Source organism: Jaculus jaculus, chromosome X (assembly GCF_020740685.1).
Source record: "Jaculus jaculus isolate mJacJac1 chromosome X, mJacJac1.mat.Y.cur, whole genome shotgun sequence".
Taxonomy (NCBI): Eukaryota; Metazoa; Chordata; class Mammalia; order Rodentia; family Dipodidae; genus Jaculus; species Jaculus jaculus.
Genome location: NC_059125.1, coordinates 137090301 through 137109574, shown reverse-complemented (window position 1 = coordinate 137109574; position 19274 = coordinate 137090301). Strand labels below are relative to the sequence as shown.

Here is a 19274-nt window from a genome sequence, read left to right as displayed (position 1 = left end):
CAGCAAAGATGATAAACTTAAGGGTAGTTTAGCACTTGGAAGAACCTTCCAGAGCTCTACAGAGATGTCCCTCTGAGTATTTGTGTGGAAATTACCAGGCATAGAAAATAGAGTCACTGCAAGGCACAAAGCAGCACAATTGCCAAAGTTCGCAAGGGCTGAGAATGTACTGTGTTCCCATCAACCAGAATAAGAAATATTGGTAACCCAAAGCAAAGAGCTGAGAGAAGGGCAGTAGCCTAATGGAAGATACAAATAAAGGACATCTAGGAAAACAGCTGCAATTTGAAAGAGGATCAAACTTATCCTAGTGAATTTAACTGCATGAATTACCAAAATCCATGAATACTTAAAAGAATAAAAGCAGCAAAGCTCCAAAAGCATAGAAACACATTATCTAGTAACATACCAAAATTTCTATTAATGCAAAAGACAGGAATTCTAGTTGATAAAATCATTATTATGGATATCTTGATCTTCCACCTTTTCAAAGAGCCTAAACAGGGCAACATGACTTAACTATACAACATAAGAATCATGCTATCTCTCTAGCACAGTGAAGCCACTACCAACTTCAAAATTGTGCCTTCAGAACTTTGAAGGTGCACTTACATTATTTTCTAACACTGAGTGGTAAGAAGCCTTATATAACTTTGGTATGTTTATTTGTAAGTTAACTGTTTGTCCTGAAAATTTTATGATGATATATCTGTAATGAGACTTTTCATTTTTTATTTCTTTCTAAAATATATTTTACTTATTTAATTATTTATTTTTTTAGTATTTTTAATATTTTATTTTATTTTTTTAATTTAATATATTAGTTTTCTTTTCAGTAAATACAGGCAGTTTGGTACCATTGTTTAGGCTCATCTGTGATCTACCCCCTCCCATTGGACCCTCCTTGTTGATGAAAATGGGTCGTGCATTGTGGAGTTAGCCCACAGTTATTGGTATGATAAATATCTCTGCAAATCATGATCCAACATGTGACTCTGACATTCTTATTTATTAATTATTTATTTAAAAGAGGGAGAGAGAGAGCAAGAGGCAGTTAAATAGAGAGAATGGAGGAACTGAGGAAATGGCTTAGCATTAGGGCATTTGCCTGTGAAGCCTAAGTAGCTGGGTTCGAGTCCCCAGGACCCACATAAGCCAGATGCGCAAGGGCGCACGTGTGTCTGGAGTTCATATGCAGTCCTAGAGGCCCTGACATGCCCATTCTCTCTTTCTCTCTATCTGTCTCTTTCTGTCTAGTAAATAAATAAATAAATAAATAAAAAAAATATTTTTTTAAGAGAGAGAGAATGGGCTTACCAGAGCCTTCTGCCACTGCAAAGAAATTCCAGATGCATGTGCCATTTTGTGAATATAGTTTACTGAGAAATTAAACCTGGATCCTTACCTTCACAGGCAAATGCCTTAACTGCTAAGCAATCTCTCCAACCCTCATTTTTTTTTAAATTTCTTAAGCGAGCATCTGAAATAATAGGTTTAATTATAATATTTTCATACATATGTATCATAAGACTTTTATATTCATTTAAGTTGATTCTTTATAGACCCATTTGTGATTAATATTCATGTATCCTTGTTCTTTGTTAATTTTAATTTTAGTTTTTGTATAGGTTATAGCCTTATATATAACCTCTCCACTGGGCCTCATTTTCCTGAAGTCTCTCTTCAGTGGGGCTATTGGTGTTCACTGTGGGATAATTAGGAACATCAGACAGATATTATTTTTTTAAAGATTACAAATAAGATTATAACAAGAGAAGGAAGAAGAACCTAAGGAAATATCTCAATGGGATGGATAGATGGCTTAGTGGTTATGGTGCTTGCCTGCAAAGCCAAAGGACCCAGTTTTGATTCCCTAGGATCCAAGTAAGCCAGATGTACAAAGTGGCACATGCATGTGGAGTTCATTTGCAGTGGCTGGAGGTCTGGTAGGCCCATTCTCTCTATCTCTCTCTTTCTATATCTCTCTCATATATCTTTCTCAAATAAACAAATATATTTTTTGATATAGTTATCAGGAGTCAGAAAGGGAATTATTTGTCAGGAAGTTGTGGCATTACTTATTATTTGTATTTATTTCTTACTCCACCTACAAATTTTGCCTGTTTTACACCATAGCACCTATCACTTTTGGCAAAGAATGAAGGTTGTATGTCATTTACAATTAGAATTGCACTAAGGAAATCATTGACAAAATCTTGCAGAAGCATTGTTTCTAAAAACATATTTTTTCTGGGTTGGAGATATGGCTTAGTGGTTAAGGAATTTGTCTGCAAAGCCAAAGAACTCAGGTTTGATTCTGCAGGACCCACACAAGCCAGATGCACAAGCAGCACATGTGTCTGTAGTTGATTTGCAGTGGCTACAGTTCCTGGTGCACCCATTCTCTCTCTGTGTCTGTCTCTTTTCTCTCTTTCTCTCTGCTTGCAAATAAATAAAAATAATTTTTAAAAATAATTATTCTTTCTCAAATTAAAAAGATAACTTTAATGATTTACAGTTGAAGTCTACATTACAACAACAAAAATATCTATTTTGTTAAATAATAATAAGTAAATACATTCAACAGTCCCCCTCACCAGCCTGGGCTACAAAGTGAGTTCAGCCTGAGATATAATGAGAATTTGCCTAAATAAAACAAACAAAAAGTTTCCACCTCATAACACTATGTAAATTGATTCTGTAGTAAATAGAATGGAGATAAATAATAAACAGCACATATCAAATTAGAAAATATAGAAACAACACAAATATAGACTAAGTCAAATGTTGGTTTTTGAAGAGTGCACACAAAGTGTAGAAAGACCAAGTAACATAATGGAGGGGAACCCTAATAACCAATATCAAGAATGAATGAGCAAACACAAATGAGACACATCATCCCAGTAAGTTAGGTGAATGAGATAGAAAGTACAAAGTACTTCCAAAAGATATCAGGTAGTGATAAGATAAAATGGAAAATCTAAATAGCTTTAAATTTGTCAAGATTACTGACATCATCAATAGAAACATTTACATAAATGAAATTTCAATCTCCAATGATTTCACTGTTTAATTCTTTCTACTATTTTAAACAGAAATAATTTTATACAAATTCAGAAAACAGAAGAAATGTCTCCCAAAATATTTTGGAGGCTAAATAAAACTGATGACAAAACTTTCCAAAAAGTCATTCAAAGAAAAGAAAACAGACTTCTATCCCTCAGAAACACAAATCTAAAATTGTTTTACCAACAAGGAACCAATTAAACCAGTTATATGCAAAGTACAAAATTTACTATGACTGACTGGATTTTTCTCAGCAAGGTAAATTTTTTCAATGTTATATATACAAAAATTAAAAGGAGAAAATTAATTATTGAAATTCAAAACTTCATAAAATTGGATATTACACCTCATGACAGGATTCCCAAAAGAAATGGAAAGGTCAAATTGTCAATTAGATACTAGATTATCAATGTCACATTGTATCCTGGAAAATCCACAAACACAGTTCAAAGACAATTCCTTACCAATGTGGTCATTTTCTTCTGTGTGATTTTTCTACTCCTAGTGACTCTGTAAAGGGCTTTCAAAATGGGCTTATCAATGCTTACTTGCCAAACTTCACCTTATATATTACACAGAGCATCTCAATAGCCCTGGAATCCTGATTCCTTACAATAATCAAAAGTAACTATTAATTTTTGGAAAATACATAAACTATAATAATGTCAAATGATCTGGATGTAGATAAATGCTAACTCTTACATTATTTACCCTTTTATTTATACCTTTAATAAATTCCTCTCTGTGCAAGTGAAATACCCATGAGACTATGTTTTGTACTGTAAGAGGTAACTATAATCCCAAATCAGCAGATTTTTAATTAAGACAACCATTTGCCCATGTCATCTCTTAGTACAATGAGTCAGTCATTTTCTGGTATTACCATCATAGCAATATTAACTCTATGCTGAAGAATATTGCAATATGAAAAATCAATGTCCTGGACAAACAAATAGCATCTGGGACCTATGTGATGGCAGCACTGTGGGTGTTATAATGTCATCAGTTAAAGGTGAACATCCACTGCCAGTTGCTGAGGCAAAATCAGCTTTCCAGTTGAAATGGAAAGTGGATGATAATAAAATGGCAAAATTTCTGTCTTCAAGACGTTATACATTGGTAGCATGAACATTTTGCCAATCACATTTCTGTATATATGGCTTTAATAAGCATTGTGTAGCAATGATGAGAATTTATACAATAAAAGAATTTATGCAATGAAGGAATTTACTTATATAATGAAAGAGAATTTATATAAGCAAATAGTCCAAAGAATCATAGACTTAAATTCAGTACTGTGTCTTTTATTCTTAGATCACTCCCATGAAGCAAGAAATCTTTTTGTAGGGAACCAAGGGTATGAGCTGTTGAAATCTCTTTTCTAGTTCTGACTTCCTATTTCATAGCATTCTCACATCTCTCTGAAAATGTCAACAGAGCATCTTTTCCATACCCAGTGTTTCAAGCCCTTAGCAATCCTGTGAATCACATCTATTTGTACCTTGGAGAAACATGATTAAATGTCTGGTATATGTGAATGGTTACGTAGCCAATATGTTATACACTATGAACCACTGCCTTCTAATTTATTTGATAATAAATTGGAAGGCTCTCACCAGCTCTCTATGAAAAGGCTAGAAGTAAGCAGAGGGTAGCTTGTTAATATCCAATTAGAAAGTGACAAAGGGGGGTGAAGAGTTTATTTAATTTTTTGGTTTGTTTTACAACAAAACTCACATTTTAATACATATAATGAAACATATTTTGAACATAATACAGGTAATCAAAGTGTTTATAAAATGTACATAATCTTTGAGTCCATCATTGGGTACAAAAATATATGCCAATTAAAACATTCAGGGACTTGGGAGATTTCTCGGTGGGTAGGAGCAGTTTTAGACAAGTATAATGACTTGAGTTGTATACTGAATATTCATATAAAAACCTGGACATGGCCATGCATGCCTGTAATACTAGACCTGATGGGAGAGACGAAAGGAGGGTAGCTATGGTTCTCTGTTCAGCCAGTCTAACTGAAAAATGGTGCTCTCCAGATTGAGTAGGAAACTTTATCTCAAGGAAATAAGTCAAAAAAGTGATAGAAGAAGTTACCAGACATCCTCCTCTGGTCTCCATCCAAATGTACATGAGGTATACACATCTACATGCATATGTCTATTCACCATATATGCATGCACATACACACACCACAAATACTATACACAGACCAAAAAGAATCATTCATTCAACCACTCCTAATTTACAGTACTCTGATAAATATATGATCATAGACTCATTAGTGATTCATTTGAAAATGTGATTGATGATGGTGCTTATAATGAAATATATTAATAAATCCACACATGAATATTTGAAACCATAAAAGACTCATAGAATTGCATGTTTTAGGATGTGTGGCTAATTATTTATTACCATTTACCACAATGGGCATTGAAAGGTATGTGTCAAAGGAAGAACCCCAGCACTATGGACCAATACTCCCTGCTTTCAAACCCTTTTTTGATAATGAAGTAGGACATAAATAATAATAATAATAAAATCAATACAAGCACATTTCCTATTTTGCACTTTTGAGCATTTCTTTCAAAGTGCTGCAATGCTCATTTAAAACCTTTGTGAATCACATGCCAGTTCTTATGTTACCTTCTCCACTCCACTCTCATTATTTAACTTTCCAAATTTTATGCATTGTTTAAACTGAATGAAATTTTCTTTCGATTTCAAGGCCCATTAATTTATTTTGCCCTCCTCCTTCACCTACCTTGCTACAAACCACATCTTTTTCTAACTAGTCCCTCATCTGTTTTGATGTTATTTTTTTTTCCAGTCCTCCATCATCTATGCTCACATGTTCCCAATATTGTGGTACCACTATTTTGCAAGTCTTATGCAGGTAGCCATAGATGCTGTGATGTTATGAATGCAATAGACACTTCATGGCGGAAGCACACCTCCCCATCCTCTGGCTCTTACATTCTTTCCTCCAAGTCTTCCACAATGTTCCCTGTGCTTTACCTGGTGTGATAATGCCATCTCATTTAGTGCTAAGCATGCACTCAACTGTCACTTCTCAGAACTTTGATGAGTTTCGAGTCTTCCAGTAGTCAGGCATACCATCGCAAAGAACTTTCTTTGGACAAAAATGAGAGTAGCACTGGTCTACGGGCACAACCACGAATATTTAGAGAGCAATTTGGTGGGCATAGCATATCAATATGAATAAAACTTTCTGTTCCCAATCACAGTCTTCACTTATACTATGACTATAGTTATCATTTGAGAATTTAATATGCCTAAGACTCTCCCAAATAGCTTCCTGGACTTCATCAGAATTAATTAGTCCTCCATTGTCACCATTAGAATCCACTCTTTCAAAATCACTGACTTGAATGCCCCACACTAAATATGTTTTCTATCTAGCCAAGTCTCTATGATATTGACTTCATGGATCTTTCACAAACATCTTTAATTCAAACTGCCTAGAAGTGAAGAAGCTGGCAGGAGCCTCTGGGGCTACCAATTGCCAGCGTTTCTTCCTGCCCTCTGTAACCTTCCTCTTCAGCCTTATTGGTCAGTGCTTTTGACACCTTAGACATTAAGATGCTTCTGGTGTCCAGACAGCCTTGAGTAGGGCTTGGTTTAGAATTGTGTTTGTTAGGCAGTTGTCTATCCTAATGACCAGATCAACACAAGACAATAATGTATCCCAGAAAGGCCCCTAATAGCCAAAAATGGATGAAGTTGTAGGCTAGAACGAATTCCCGCATATTGATGATTGAGTGAAAATAGTATTAAACACATGAAAAAATTTGAGCAGTTTCTTACAGAAGTAAGCATGAACTTTATCTATGACCTGATTCTTGGTCTTTCAGACATTAATTCAATAAAAAGAAAAAAATCTCTCTGTACACATATAAATAATGTGAGTCATATTTTTGTAGCATATGCATTCATGTTCATAATAGCCAAAACTATAAATAGGTGAGGTGTTCATGAACAAAAGAGCAGGAAAACAAACTGATATGTTCATACAGTTGGATTTTATTCATACCCAGCAATGAAACAGAATGAATTACTGATACATTTATATGAATCATAGGCATTATGCTGAGTAAAGTAGCAATAAAAAAGAATGCACACTATCTATGTACATGTAAGTTAAATATTTTTTTTGTTATAAGTAGGACAGTGCCCATGACTGGACTTCATAAATTTGGGGGATACCTCCTAAACCCCAAAATCTTGCATCAATAGGAATATTGGTGATTTTGCGCTTGCTGAAATTCTCTGCTTATTCTAAACATAAAACTATACTATGCATTTCTTTTATGATCATAGAATATTTGGTATATAAATATGTTAAATATTAGTCTGGACAGATAGCTTAGCAGTTAAGGCACTTATCTGTGAAACATAACGACTCATGTTTGACTCTCCAGGTTCCATGTAAGCCAAATGCACAGTGACGCAAGTACACAAGGTTGTACATGTGCACAAGGAGGAGCATACTTCTGGAGTTTGATTGCATTGGCTGGAGGTCCTGGCATGCTGATTCTTTCTCGTCTCCCTCTCCCTCTCCCTCTCCCTCTCCCTCTCCCTCTCCCTCTCCCTCTCCCTCTCCCTCTCCCTCTCCCTCTCCCTCTCCCTCTCCCTCTCCCTCTCCCTCTCCCTCTCCTTCTCTCTCTCTCTCTCTCTCTCTCTCTCTCTCTCTCACACACACACACACACACAAGCAGTCTGCTGAGCTTCCCACAGAAACATTAAATATCATTTCCATTAAGTTTTTCCTGTATTGTTAATTTTAATTCAAAAATTCAACTGACTTTACCACATCTCACATTTAGGAAAAGCAATGCCACCTATTGCTAATAATAGAATATTTTGAAGGTGATTTCCAAAGTATGAACCTTTAGAGTACTTTTTCGGAAAGACAAAAAATGCAATACTGTACAAGAGATATACTTATTAAACATTGGGTAAACTCTGTGTAGAACCAAAATAACTCTTCAGAAATTGTCTGCCAAATTCACAGCTAAACTGTTATGCAAATGTAACTACATCTAAATTAAAAGAGCTTAGAGGATACAGCCAACAGACTAAAGTATAACAGTTTTTGGTGGCACAAAGAGAAAGGCTGTATTTTGTTTCTTGTTTAGTTTGTGGCTTAAAGTATACAAGAAAGAAAAATGATAAGTGAAAATAAAATAGTTGAAGGAGTAAGGAAAAGATAAGATTAAATGTCTAAGGGAAATGCAGCTGCTAAACTTTCATAAAACAAAATAAAAAAGAAATACAAATAGAGATAATAGTGGGTGGAGTATGTATGGACTTTTGAGATATACAAAACAAAAAGATGGCAAATTTTGTGTCATATGCATTAAAATCTAATTATTTGTGCAGGATGGGTGACACATGCTAGTAATTACAGCACTTGGACTGCCAAAGCAGTTGGATCCTGAGTTTGAGGTCAGTCTGAACTGCATAGTGAGTTCAAGGTTAGCATAGGCTACACAGTGACATGGTGTCTCAATACATTCATACATATATACATACATTAAAATAAAATAGAATCACACTGTTGGGCCTTGAGAGGCCCAGGCGTGAGGCCTAGTGGAACTTCCAGAGCCTGGCTAAAGTTTGGCGACCTGTCTCTGGCCAGCTAGGACTCAGCAAGATGCCTAGTAGCTTCTTGCCTGCCACTTCTGCACAGGAGTTGGAATTATCATTTCAATAGTCACAGTTTACTATTGGCCCTTACCTCTCCCCGCCATCCTAAAATCCCCTCCTTTGTCCCCAACATTATATAGGCAACTGCTTGTAACAACAAAGCGAGTTCCTGTGAGTTCCTGCTTCCACAAGACTCCCGACTCCGTGTGGTTTTTCTCCCGTGACTAGGAGAGGTTTTGAGTCGTCCGACACTCATCTTTCTCCTCAATCCCTTGAGAGGAACCAGCTGGCCTGGTCCCTCCTCAGCATCACCTACCCGCCGGCAGAGCCCGGCACACACTGTTTAACTTTTTGTGCAGTTATGCCCTAAATAGATTTTAAAATAGCTAATTCTCAAAACTAGAGAATCCATCTTTTATTTTTAGCCATTTGCCAATGGACTACATATTTTAAGAGGACAAATAATTCTGGAAAACCATCCCTTAGTCAATGTCTAACACATATTAGGTATTCAGTATTTGTTGAATTACTATTTTAAAATATTTTATTTATTTATCTATTTGAGAGAAGGGGCAGATAGAGGGAAAAAAAGGGCACTAAATCATCTCTCCACCCCTGATTGACTATTTTAACAGTACCTGACACCTTATTTATAGTAGAAATTTTAGCTATGCTTTGAATAGTTACCTATTAATGTATGGATCTCATGAATATTTATTAAGTATATGCTATGTTCCAGAAACTCAACTCATTGGTGAGGACATCTTGTTGAGCAAATTAGCATCCCTGCTCTTGTGGCACTTCCATTCTAATTAAAAAATTGCTATCCAGACAACATAATTGAGTGTAACTTTGAGTTTTCATTGGCACAAATGCATTTTCAATGTTGCCATACTGTGAAACTCCTTGGTACATTGGGGAACATTTTGCCCCTGTGGCACTTTGCTTTTGTAAGTGAATGTAATTATAATTGGTTTAAGGTGACAAGTGTAAGCACACATAATTATTTCAATTGAATAACTTCCCAAGATAACACCTGAAAATTGCTACAGAAATATACAGTTCTTAAAAGACTGCATCCTAGGCACCAGGAAAGATATGGGTTTTAGCAGAAATAGATTCATTTTATTGACAAAGATGAATTGTTGTACAATGACTCTCCTCTTTCTAATTTCCTGGCTCAGGGAGATCAATCAATACTTGTTAGACAGCACCATTTTATCCTCTGACAAGTGTTATTTTTTTGGAGGCCATTCTTTAAGCTGCTTATTAATGAAAAGCAGTACTAGCATCTTTAGCTACTTCCACTCTGTTTTCTGGCCTTGCTCCGTCTGGTACTGATACAACAAACAGCTGAAATCAGTACATTGTGATATTATGCAAATATGTGCTGACAGATTGAGCTAAGAATAGTGTGCATTGGGCTATTTCACTTTATTTGTCATACAAGTAATTTGGACTTTTAATTAAAAAATGTATTGATGTTAAGATATTTATCTACATTAGAATTACCTTTTCTTATTACGTTAAAATCAACACTATTTTGAGGAACCACCTTAACATTGCAGAATCCTAAAGAATTCAAAGGAAAGCATGGAGAAAGCAACAGTGTTTCTTTTGAAGTTTTGGATGAGTTAGAGAACAGGCTCGCTGCTCAGTGGAGCTAGAAGGATTCAACTTTTGCCGACTCACTACAACAAAAACACACTGAGTATGGCTCAGTTGAATTCTAGAGGGAATTTGCTAGTGTCACAATGCAGAGCAGGAAATTTGGCCCTACCTTGTTCAATATTTTTTTTAAATGACTGGGTTAAGGACATTCATACTATACAAATAAAATCTGCTTATTACAATAATTTACTAGGGACTGTGAAGGTACTGTGATTCATATTCAGGAGCATTAAGGATTTCCCCCAGCTAGTCTTTACCTCTGAATTGAAAATAATGACACTTGATGGATGTAATGAATACAATTTCTCTTGAAGAAAGTCAGTTCTGAATGGATATTACAGAGAAATACTGTCTTATGTTATAGTAATTCTTAGCCAAAGTTCAGGTGACATACTTTCTCTTCAGCCACTAAATTGGTTAACTGATTATTTTATGATACTGCTTGGTAACATACTCTGAGAAAAGATCAGTTTCTACTAAAAATAATATAAATGGAAAGTTACAATTTATTTGTAATGGTTTCACAACCTTATGCTGGCAACATTTCATTTTGTTTTAAGCATATGAAATATAGAAACTCCATCTTTTTGCATCTTGTCAGCAAAATTAAACTGTCCTGCTTGTTACTTCTTAGCGCACAGTCTACCTGATATCTTGAATATTATTACATTTGAATATTGCTATATTAAATGTTTGTATTATCACCCAATTACAAGTTTTCCTTTAACATTTGGGACACTGAAAAATGTTCCTTCTCTATACTAAAAAATTTGGGTGCAGGCAATACTCTTGTCATTGCCTAACCCACTGCTCCCTTGCATTGTACTCAAGAAACTATTCTTAAAAAAAAAAAAAAAAAACAGAGTAGGACTTCAGAGATAGATTAGTGGTTAAGTCACTTGCCTGTGAAGCCTAAGGACCCAGGTTCTATTCCCTAGTTAGTACCCAAGTAAGCTAAATGCACCAGGTAGCACATGTGTCTGGAGTTTGTAATGGCTGGAGGTTTTGGTATGCTCATTTTCTCTCTCCCTCTCTTCTCATACATAAACAAATAAATAAATAGGTTTTTTTTTTTTTTAATACCAGGGCAGTATGGAGAGATGACTCAGTGTTTAAGAGCATTTCCTGTATAAGCATAAAGGCCTAAGAGGCCTGAGAGATCACTTCTAGTACAACCCCCAGGACCCACATAAATAGCTTGTAGTGGTCATATGGTACTTAACTTCAGTAACTTGGAAGTAGAGGCCATATCTCAAGAAAGCAGCAAAAAGAAAAACAAGAAATCTCACAGGCTCATGGATTAGTAAGGGAGTTCAGCTCAAATAAGAATGAGTGGAAGAGTGGAACAACTGTTCTGCTCAGGCCCCCATGGACAATGCATGGGAATATGCATGTGTATACACCACACACACACAAGAAAAAATTCCATAAAAATTTTTTGACAATGCAAGTAATAGGGCTGGATGAATGGCTCAGCAGTTAAGGTACTTCCCAACAACCCTAAGGTCCTAGGTTTGATTCCCCATTATCTGTGAAATTCTAGATGCAACAGGTGGCACATGTGTCTGAAGTTCGTTTGCAGTGTCTGGAGGCCCATTTTTTTTCTCTCTCTCTCATAAAGAAATAAGCAGTCTTCCCAGTTACTTGGTCCTGGCTTGGGGTGGCCTGGACCCTGCCTCCATGCTGCAGAAGCAGGCCTTTAGCTCTATATTTCCTGATTAACCTGCTCCTGGATCCCCAACTCCTAGATTCCCTGCTCTGAGGAGTTCATGCATTGAAAGGTAGCTAGACCAGAGGAGATCAACCACTTCTCCCATTTCAGCCAAGGCCCTGGTAAAACCACAGAGGAAACTGGGGAGATGAGTAAGAGTGCTGCTTCCATGGTGAGCCTGAAAATCAGTGCCAGAGTGAAGGAGACAGATGCTGAGGATACTCAACACCTACCAAAGCAGAAATCCAGAAGCTCCTGAGAGCTCATAACTAAAGTAGACTTAAAGCACACTCACCAAGTCACATGGATGTTTGCAGAAGAGGGGACAGAATGATTGTAAGAGCCACAAGTTGGGACATCATGCCCAGAGGCACTTCCTATCCCCTATAACTGAGTGCTGCTCTGACAATGCATAACTCACAACCCCACCTAATACTAGCAACCCCACAGTGGATGGCCCCTAGAGGAATGGGAGCAGGGAAGAGGGGAAAGATGGTACCAACACATGATATATTCATGAAAATTATGTTCTTAATAAACAATAGTAAAACATTAAACATTAAAATAAAATAAAAATAATAAATATTTCAACTTCTACAAAGAAAACACACATCTGGAGATGTTTTAAAAATATTTTATTTATTTATTTATGAGGGAGAAAGAGTCAGATAGAAAGAGAGAATGGGCACACCAGGGCCTGTAGTCACTGCATACAAACTCCAGGCACATGCGCCCCCTTGTGCATCTGGCTTATGTTGGTCCTGGGGAATCGAACCTGGGTCCTCAGGCTTTGTAGGCAAATGCCATAACCACTAAGCCATTTCCACAGTCTTGAGATTTTTACCATAATGTACAATCTTGAAAATTTGGGGGAGAAATGGTATTTCAGCAATACTGACTCTTAATGTTTATGAAAATGGTATGTAACTTTATATACTCATTCAACTTAGATTTTTTTCTATTATCTTTTGTTATTTCCATGTAATATAGTAATTACATCAACAGAAGTCTTATAAGGAGAGTTGACATGCTCCTTCTGCTTTCAATCTGATTTTAGGTAGAATTTATATCATTTCTTCCAAAAATGTTAATAAGTATTTACCAATGAAGCCAGCTGGGCCTCGAGAACTGTTATTCATGTTTCAGTAAGGTCTTCATGAAAGAAATTCCCTTAAATATATAAGGGTAAAATGAATGTAGGATAATTCAGGACATACATATCTTCATGAACAGCCTTTGGTATGTTGTGACTTAAATCATTGACTTAAGTATCACATGCATTGATATTATGTGCCCACAACACTCTCATCAGCTTATTAAGCAGCTCTTGTGGATATGCATTCTGTATTACTGGACTGAATGGCTTGCCTAGCGTTTTGAGTCTATATTAGCTTTTCATTAAAACATGTTTAGGTTCAAAAATAAATAAATAAACAAAATTTAAAATAGAAAAATAATATTTTAAAATACAAAGAACAAACATGTATATTGACTTAAGACATAAAGAAAAATACATTTTTGGAGAGTATCACATGTCCATTTGGGCATGCAACAGTTCAGTAATTATGATACTATTTTCTAAGATGAATAAGAGCTTAATAAGCTGACGCCTTCTATATATATAAGATTGTCACATGGAAAATATCAAAAAGCTCTTGGCTTAGAAGTTCAGAAATTTTTGACGTATGGTGTTAAAAGTAGTATATAAAAACTACATCCTGTATGTGGTAGCACATGCCTTTAATCCCAGCAATCAACAAACAGAGGCCAGAGGATCAGAGCAAACTTGATGCCATAATTATCTACAGAGGAAATCCCAGGCCATTCAGGGCTACATAGACTATGAATCTCTATCTCAAACAAATAAACAAAAAGATGGTTCATTTATTAGTTTTTATTTTTGGTTGGTCATTTGTTAAATGTAGAAATAAGTACAAGATAAATTGCAGCTTCTCAAAAAGCTACTGTGGTCTTGCTTTGCATTAATCAATATTAAATAACAAAGGAAGCTAGATAACAGTTTTCCTTTGCTAAATACTAGCCAGCCCATCATTGTGTACTTTGTTCCAATTTGTATTTTCACACACTTTGTTTTCAAAAGAAACATAGTAAACAGGAATGTACCCACCATATATACGGACTTTAAATGTTCTGGAAGAGAATTGAAATGAGGAACTGATGAAGGGTTCAGAAATGTTTGCTCTCGAGAAGAAAAACTGGATTAACATAACAACTGACTTTAGAGGCTGACTACCTTATGGCAAAGAAGACCCAAACCATTCTATGGACTCTACAGATTTTAAGTAAGACTGAGGAATTAAAGTCACTGGAATGCAAAATCTTGCTTGAATTAGGAAAAAACCATATGGTTGAACTATCTAAAAATGGACTGGACTATGATAAGGAGAAGAGGTGCTCTTACTGCAGGAGCAAAAGCACCCTTGAAACATCTGTACAGGAAGCTGAGCACTAGCAGTGGTTGAAGCAGAGCTGTTTATTCTAGTCTAAAAGTTCTAAACTTAGGCAATGATGACGAGTTTTTAACATTAAAATAATTTTTAATTCTTGTCTAGTATCTCATGCTTAAACAGCTACCAATTTCTCTTGATTCTTTTTTAAAAATATCATTTATTTATTTGCAAGCAGAGAGAGATAGAGAGAAGAGAGACAGATAGAGAGAGAATGGACATGCCAGGGCCTGTAGCTACTGCAAATGCTCTCTAGACACATGTGCCCCTTGTGCATCTGTCTTATGTGGGTCCTGGGGAATTAAACCTGGTCCTTTGGCTTCACAAGCAAATACCTTAAACAGTAAGCTATCTCTCCAAGTCTCTTTATTCTTTCTTAACAGCATTCTGTAAGATTTCCTCAGTATTATGATAATCTCACCACTGGAAAAATTCATCAAACTTAAAATGTACACACTGTTGATTAAAATTGCTTACAAAGATCATAATAGTCTCTCATTTCTGTGCACTTGTCTCCAAATGTAACTTTTCCCCAACTTCCATTAATAGGTCTGATAAAAGTCCAGCAAAAAAAGAAAAGAATGAAAATTTTCTCCTGAATTTCAAACTATTGAAATGCTGATACTTCAATGCTTTATTCAAGTTCATTTAACAATGTTAGGAAGTTTTGAGGTGTTTTATGAAGGCTCACACCTACTAGCAGATTACAAATAATCACATTACTTCTTCAGTTGTCATGTTAAATAACTAAATAATATAATAAAATATGATAATAAATTGGAACTTTGCAAGATTAAAGGTTGGAACTTGACAAATATTAGTCAGAAAATTTTGTTGAGAGGCCTATAGACATATTGTTGTGGCATGTGAAAGTATGAGGAAATTCAAAATTATTATGTTGAATGAAGAAATCTAGACATAAGGGTACATATTTTATTACCATGTATATGAAATACTAGAAAGAGCAGAGAAAAGTACAGTGAGAAAATCATTGTTATTTCCTGGTCCTTGGTCAAAGGCATGTGATAGATGGTAAAGGGGCAAGAGAGAAGTTTGGAGGGGGTAGAGGGGATGATGGAAATGTCTTGTAGCTTGAGTGTGGTGGTGGTAGGTCTAAGACTATATTTACCTATGAAATCCATAACATTTTAAAGGCGTCTCATTGCATGTTATATACATGTATATGATGAACTAAAATAAACACTCAAAAATACATGAACTAAATATATGAATAGAATGCAACTCTGAGCTAGGTGCTATAGATGTTGTAGTGAAGAAAAATTAACCTTGTCATTTCGTTTGATTACAGGTCATAAGGTGAGTTGGTTAGCAATAAAGTAATCATAGAGAACCACAGATCCCAAAAATGAACTAGGAAGAAAAGTAAAGGTTCTTGGAGGTCCTATAGTAAATGAAGGTAGAATTCGAAGAAGTCAAATGGGCACACTAAAGACCAAAGGCTGGATGGAAGAAAAGAATCAGGGAGTCTGAAAAAATCATTTTCTTCCAAAACAATATAGAGTTGTTGAAACAAGGGGGCATCTCTGTTCAATGAGAAGTGAAAAGAGGTGTTCAAAGGAGAGAGTTTCTGATACAGAGAAGATGGCTGGATTCAGACTTGAAAATGAAGGTAGATGGGGTCACCAGCAGGAACCTGACCTGTCAGAAGAAGTGTCAGCTCGGCTTGGCCTGGGCAATGGAAGCAATGGCTTCCTCAGAAGGAAAGCATCAACTATTGAGGCAAAGGAAAAGCATTTCTCAGGCAAAGAGAAAGACAGAACCGATGATCTTGAATTTACAGAGGACATAGAAAAGAAGATCAATAATGCCCTGGGCCATGGCCCCCAGATGAAATCCTAAGTAGTGTTTTCCAACTGGGAATTACTCAAGGAAATATCCAGACCTTAAAAACTGTCCCTGGCTCAATGATGAGGTCATTAATTTTTATATGAATCTTCTAGTGGAAAGAAATAAGAAGCAAGGCTATCCAGCACTTCATGCATTCAATACTTTCTTCTATCCTAAATTAAATTCTGGAGGTTACCAAACAGTGAAAAGATGGAACAAAGGGTTAAATCTCTTTGAACAAGAACTTATTCTGGTGCATATTTATTGGAAGGTACACTGGAGCCTGGTGGTGATGGACCTAAGAAAAAATGTCTTAAATATCTGGATTATATGGGACAAAAAGGCCACAGGATCTGTGAACTTTTTCAGTATTTACAAGATGAAAGTAAGACCAAAAGGAATATTGACCTGAATCTCTTAAAGTGGACCCACTAATGCATGAAGCCCCATGAGATACCTCAACAGTTGTATGGGAGTGATTGTGGAATGTTTACTTGTAAATATGCAGATTATATTTCTAGGGATAAACCTATCACTTTTACTCAGCACCAGATGCCTCTCTTCCGGAAGAAGATGGTGTGGGAAATCCTTCATCAGCAGTTACTGTGACAGTGCCCCACCTGGTCTTTCAAGCTGCTGTTGGTTCTTTCATGGCTGTTTCCATATATCTCATGTATTGTGGGTTAGAGTCCCCGCATTGTTTCTGTTCTCTCATAGGTACTGAGCTGTCAAAAATGCATGAAGGCCTCTTTCTGCACCACAGTCCTGACTTGAAGTGTGGAGAGGCTGTTGACAACATTGTTTGTAAGGCTGTTCCTGCTCAGAGTCCTGAACTGTTCAACCCACTCAAGAACAAAAACTAATTAATATTTTTTGTTTAAAAATTATTTCCATACGAATGTGGGAAATGCAGGATTTATTCTATGAATTGTATTGTTTTCTGTGTTTGTTCATGTGTATTCATTCACTCTTTGCACACATTGAGCAGTGACCTTTTTCCACTGTTGTTTTATAATTAACTCTAAATGACTTGAGTTATTTATTTCTTAGTGGGATGTTAACCAGACTGCCATTCCCTGCTGGAAACCCAGAGGGGCATCAGCAAGAGAGAGAATGCAGTGTTTGTGAGCTCTGGCTTGAAGTTAGGACTCTCTTTTTCTTTTAACGCTTGACCTGACAGTGCTGTGTTGAGGCCGGGTTGCCTTTCAATGGAAGAGTGACATTATATCAGCATTGGCACAGTGTCATGGAAATATGATCTAGAGACACTGGATATCCATAACATCCTCAGAACAGTGTTGTGGTCCTCTTGCCTTTCTGGAACTGAGATGACGTGGCTACTCCTGAAACTGGATTCCAAGTAACCAGAAGTAAATGTTCATTTTCGTCTAGGTCTTTTTGAGTAAAAACTTCAGAACTGCAAAAAAAATAAATAAATAAATAATGAACTCTTGTAACATTTACATGCTATGCTTCTCATTTGGCACTTTAAATATAGGTTTTATATACACATTGAACATCATGCTCCAAAATAGACTATAAACAACTAGATTATGAAACCAAAAAATATTTCCCATCTTTCTATCTCTCTCTTATAGTATCTAGAGAAGAGTGGATATAAGGAAGTTACTTATTTTTACCAATTAACTAATTTGCCCATGTTTAAAAAAAAAAGACAAAGAAAAATAAAATACAGTTATCTGTTATTACCTCCAGAGAGAAATGACTATTAAATGAAGCATCAGTATGACCAAAAGTCTTTCCTATTTTCCCCAATCCAAATTTGAGGCCCTTTTCACCAGCATTTCCATTGCTTCTTCCTTTGTGGCTCTATGAACCTGTCTTTCAGATACCCTAAGAGATTTTAATTATATCTTATCTCGGACTCCAGTACAGACACTCTCATTTAGTTTTCTTTTACTTTATAATTTTGATATCTGTCTTAGAACTTTGTTTTGGGCTTCTAACTAAATCAAAGAATTTAGTCACTCTGACAACCTTAGGCACTTGGCAAAACTTGAGAAATATCTATCAGTCAGTTAAAATGTTAACCTTAGCCCATAAACTAGCTCACTCCATCATCTCAGAGCATAAATTCATCATCTGATACAGTTGAAAATAACTCCTAAAATTGTGCTGTGGGTGCCATCTTTAAATAGCGCTGGGTTACACTATTTACCACTTATAGCTTTTAACTAACAGCATTTTGAATTGCATCAGCAGGTTCACATAACATCAGTCTTAAAGTGCTGTTTTGGGTCAGTATTTGGTCATATTGTTCTGCTATGTGAAAATTGGCCATTAGCACAGTTTAAAATACAGAATTAACTCTTCTACAGATTGCTGACTTTTACATGTATATAAGTATATGAATAAAGCTGATGTCTCAAAACAAAGAGATCTCCCAGATGTGAATAATTTAATTTTAGAAAGTATTGGGGATATCTTTAAAATTATAAATAAGCATGGATGAGGTTGTCCTTATAGTAGCTATTGGTTATAGACTGTTCATTTAATTAAATGCATTTGGTTGTACTTTTCTACAAAAAGGAAAGGATAAAAAAAGAAATAGAATAGCTTGTGAAATAAATCATTATGTAAATTGTTGTGTGACAGTTATCTCTGATATAAATAAGGGCATCAAAACTAAGGAAAGAATTAAATTAGTGTGCAAACCCTGGTTCCCTATTAAATGATGGAGTCCTTGTTCTTCAAAATAAGATCATTTCTCAGCTGAAAGCCACTGTGTAATATGATACTGACAGAACTTGTCCAAAGTTAATATAGAGGGAAAACATAGACCTCCAGAACTTCAAATCAAG

General features: G+C 35.8%; 1 pseudogene; it reads left to right on the top strand.

The window, feature by feature from the left end:
- LOC101614279 overlaps window positions 1-17061 on the top strand; it is a 79602-nt pseudogene extending 62541 nt beyond the window's left edge.
- Window positions 17062-19274: the final 2213 nt, after the last annotated feature.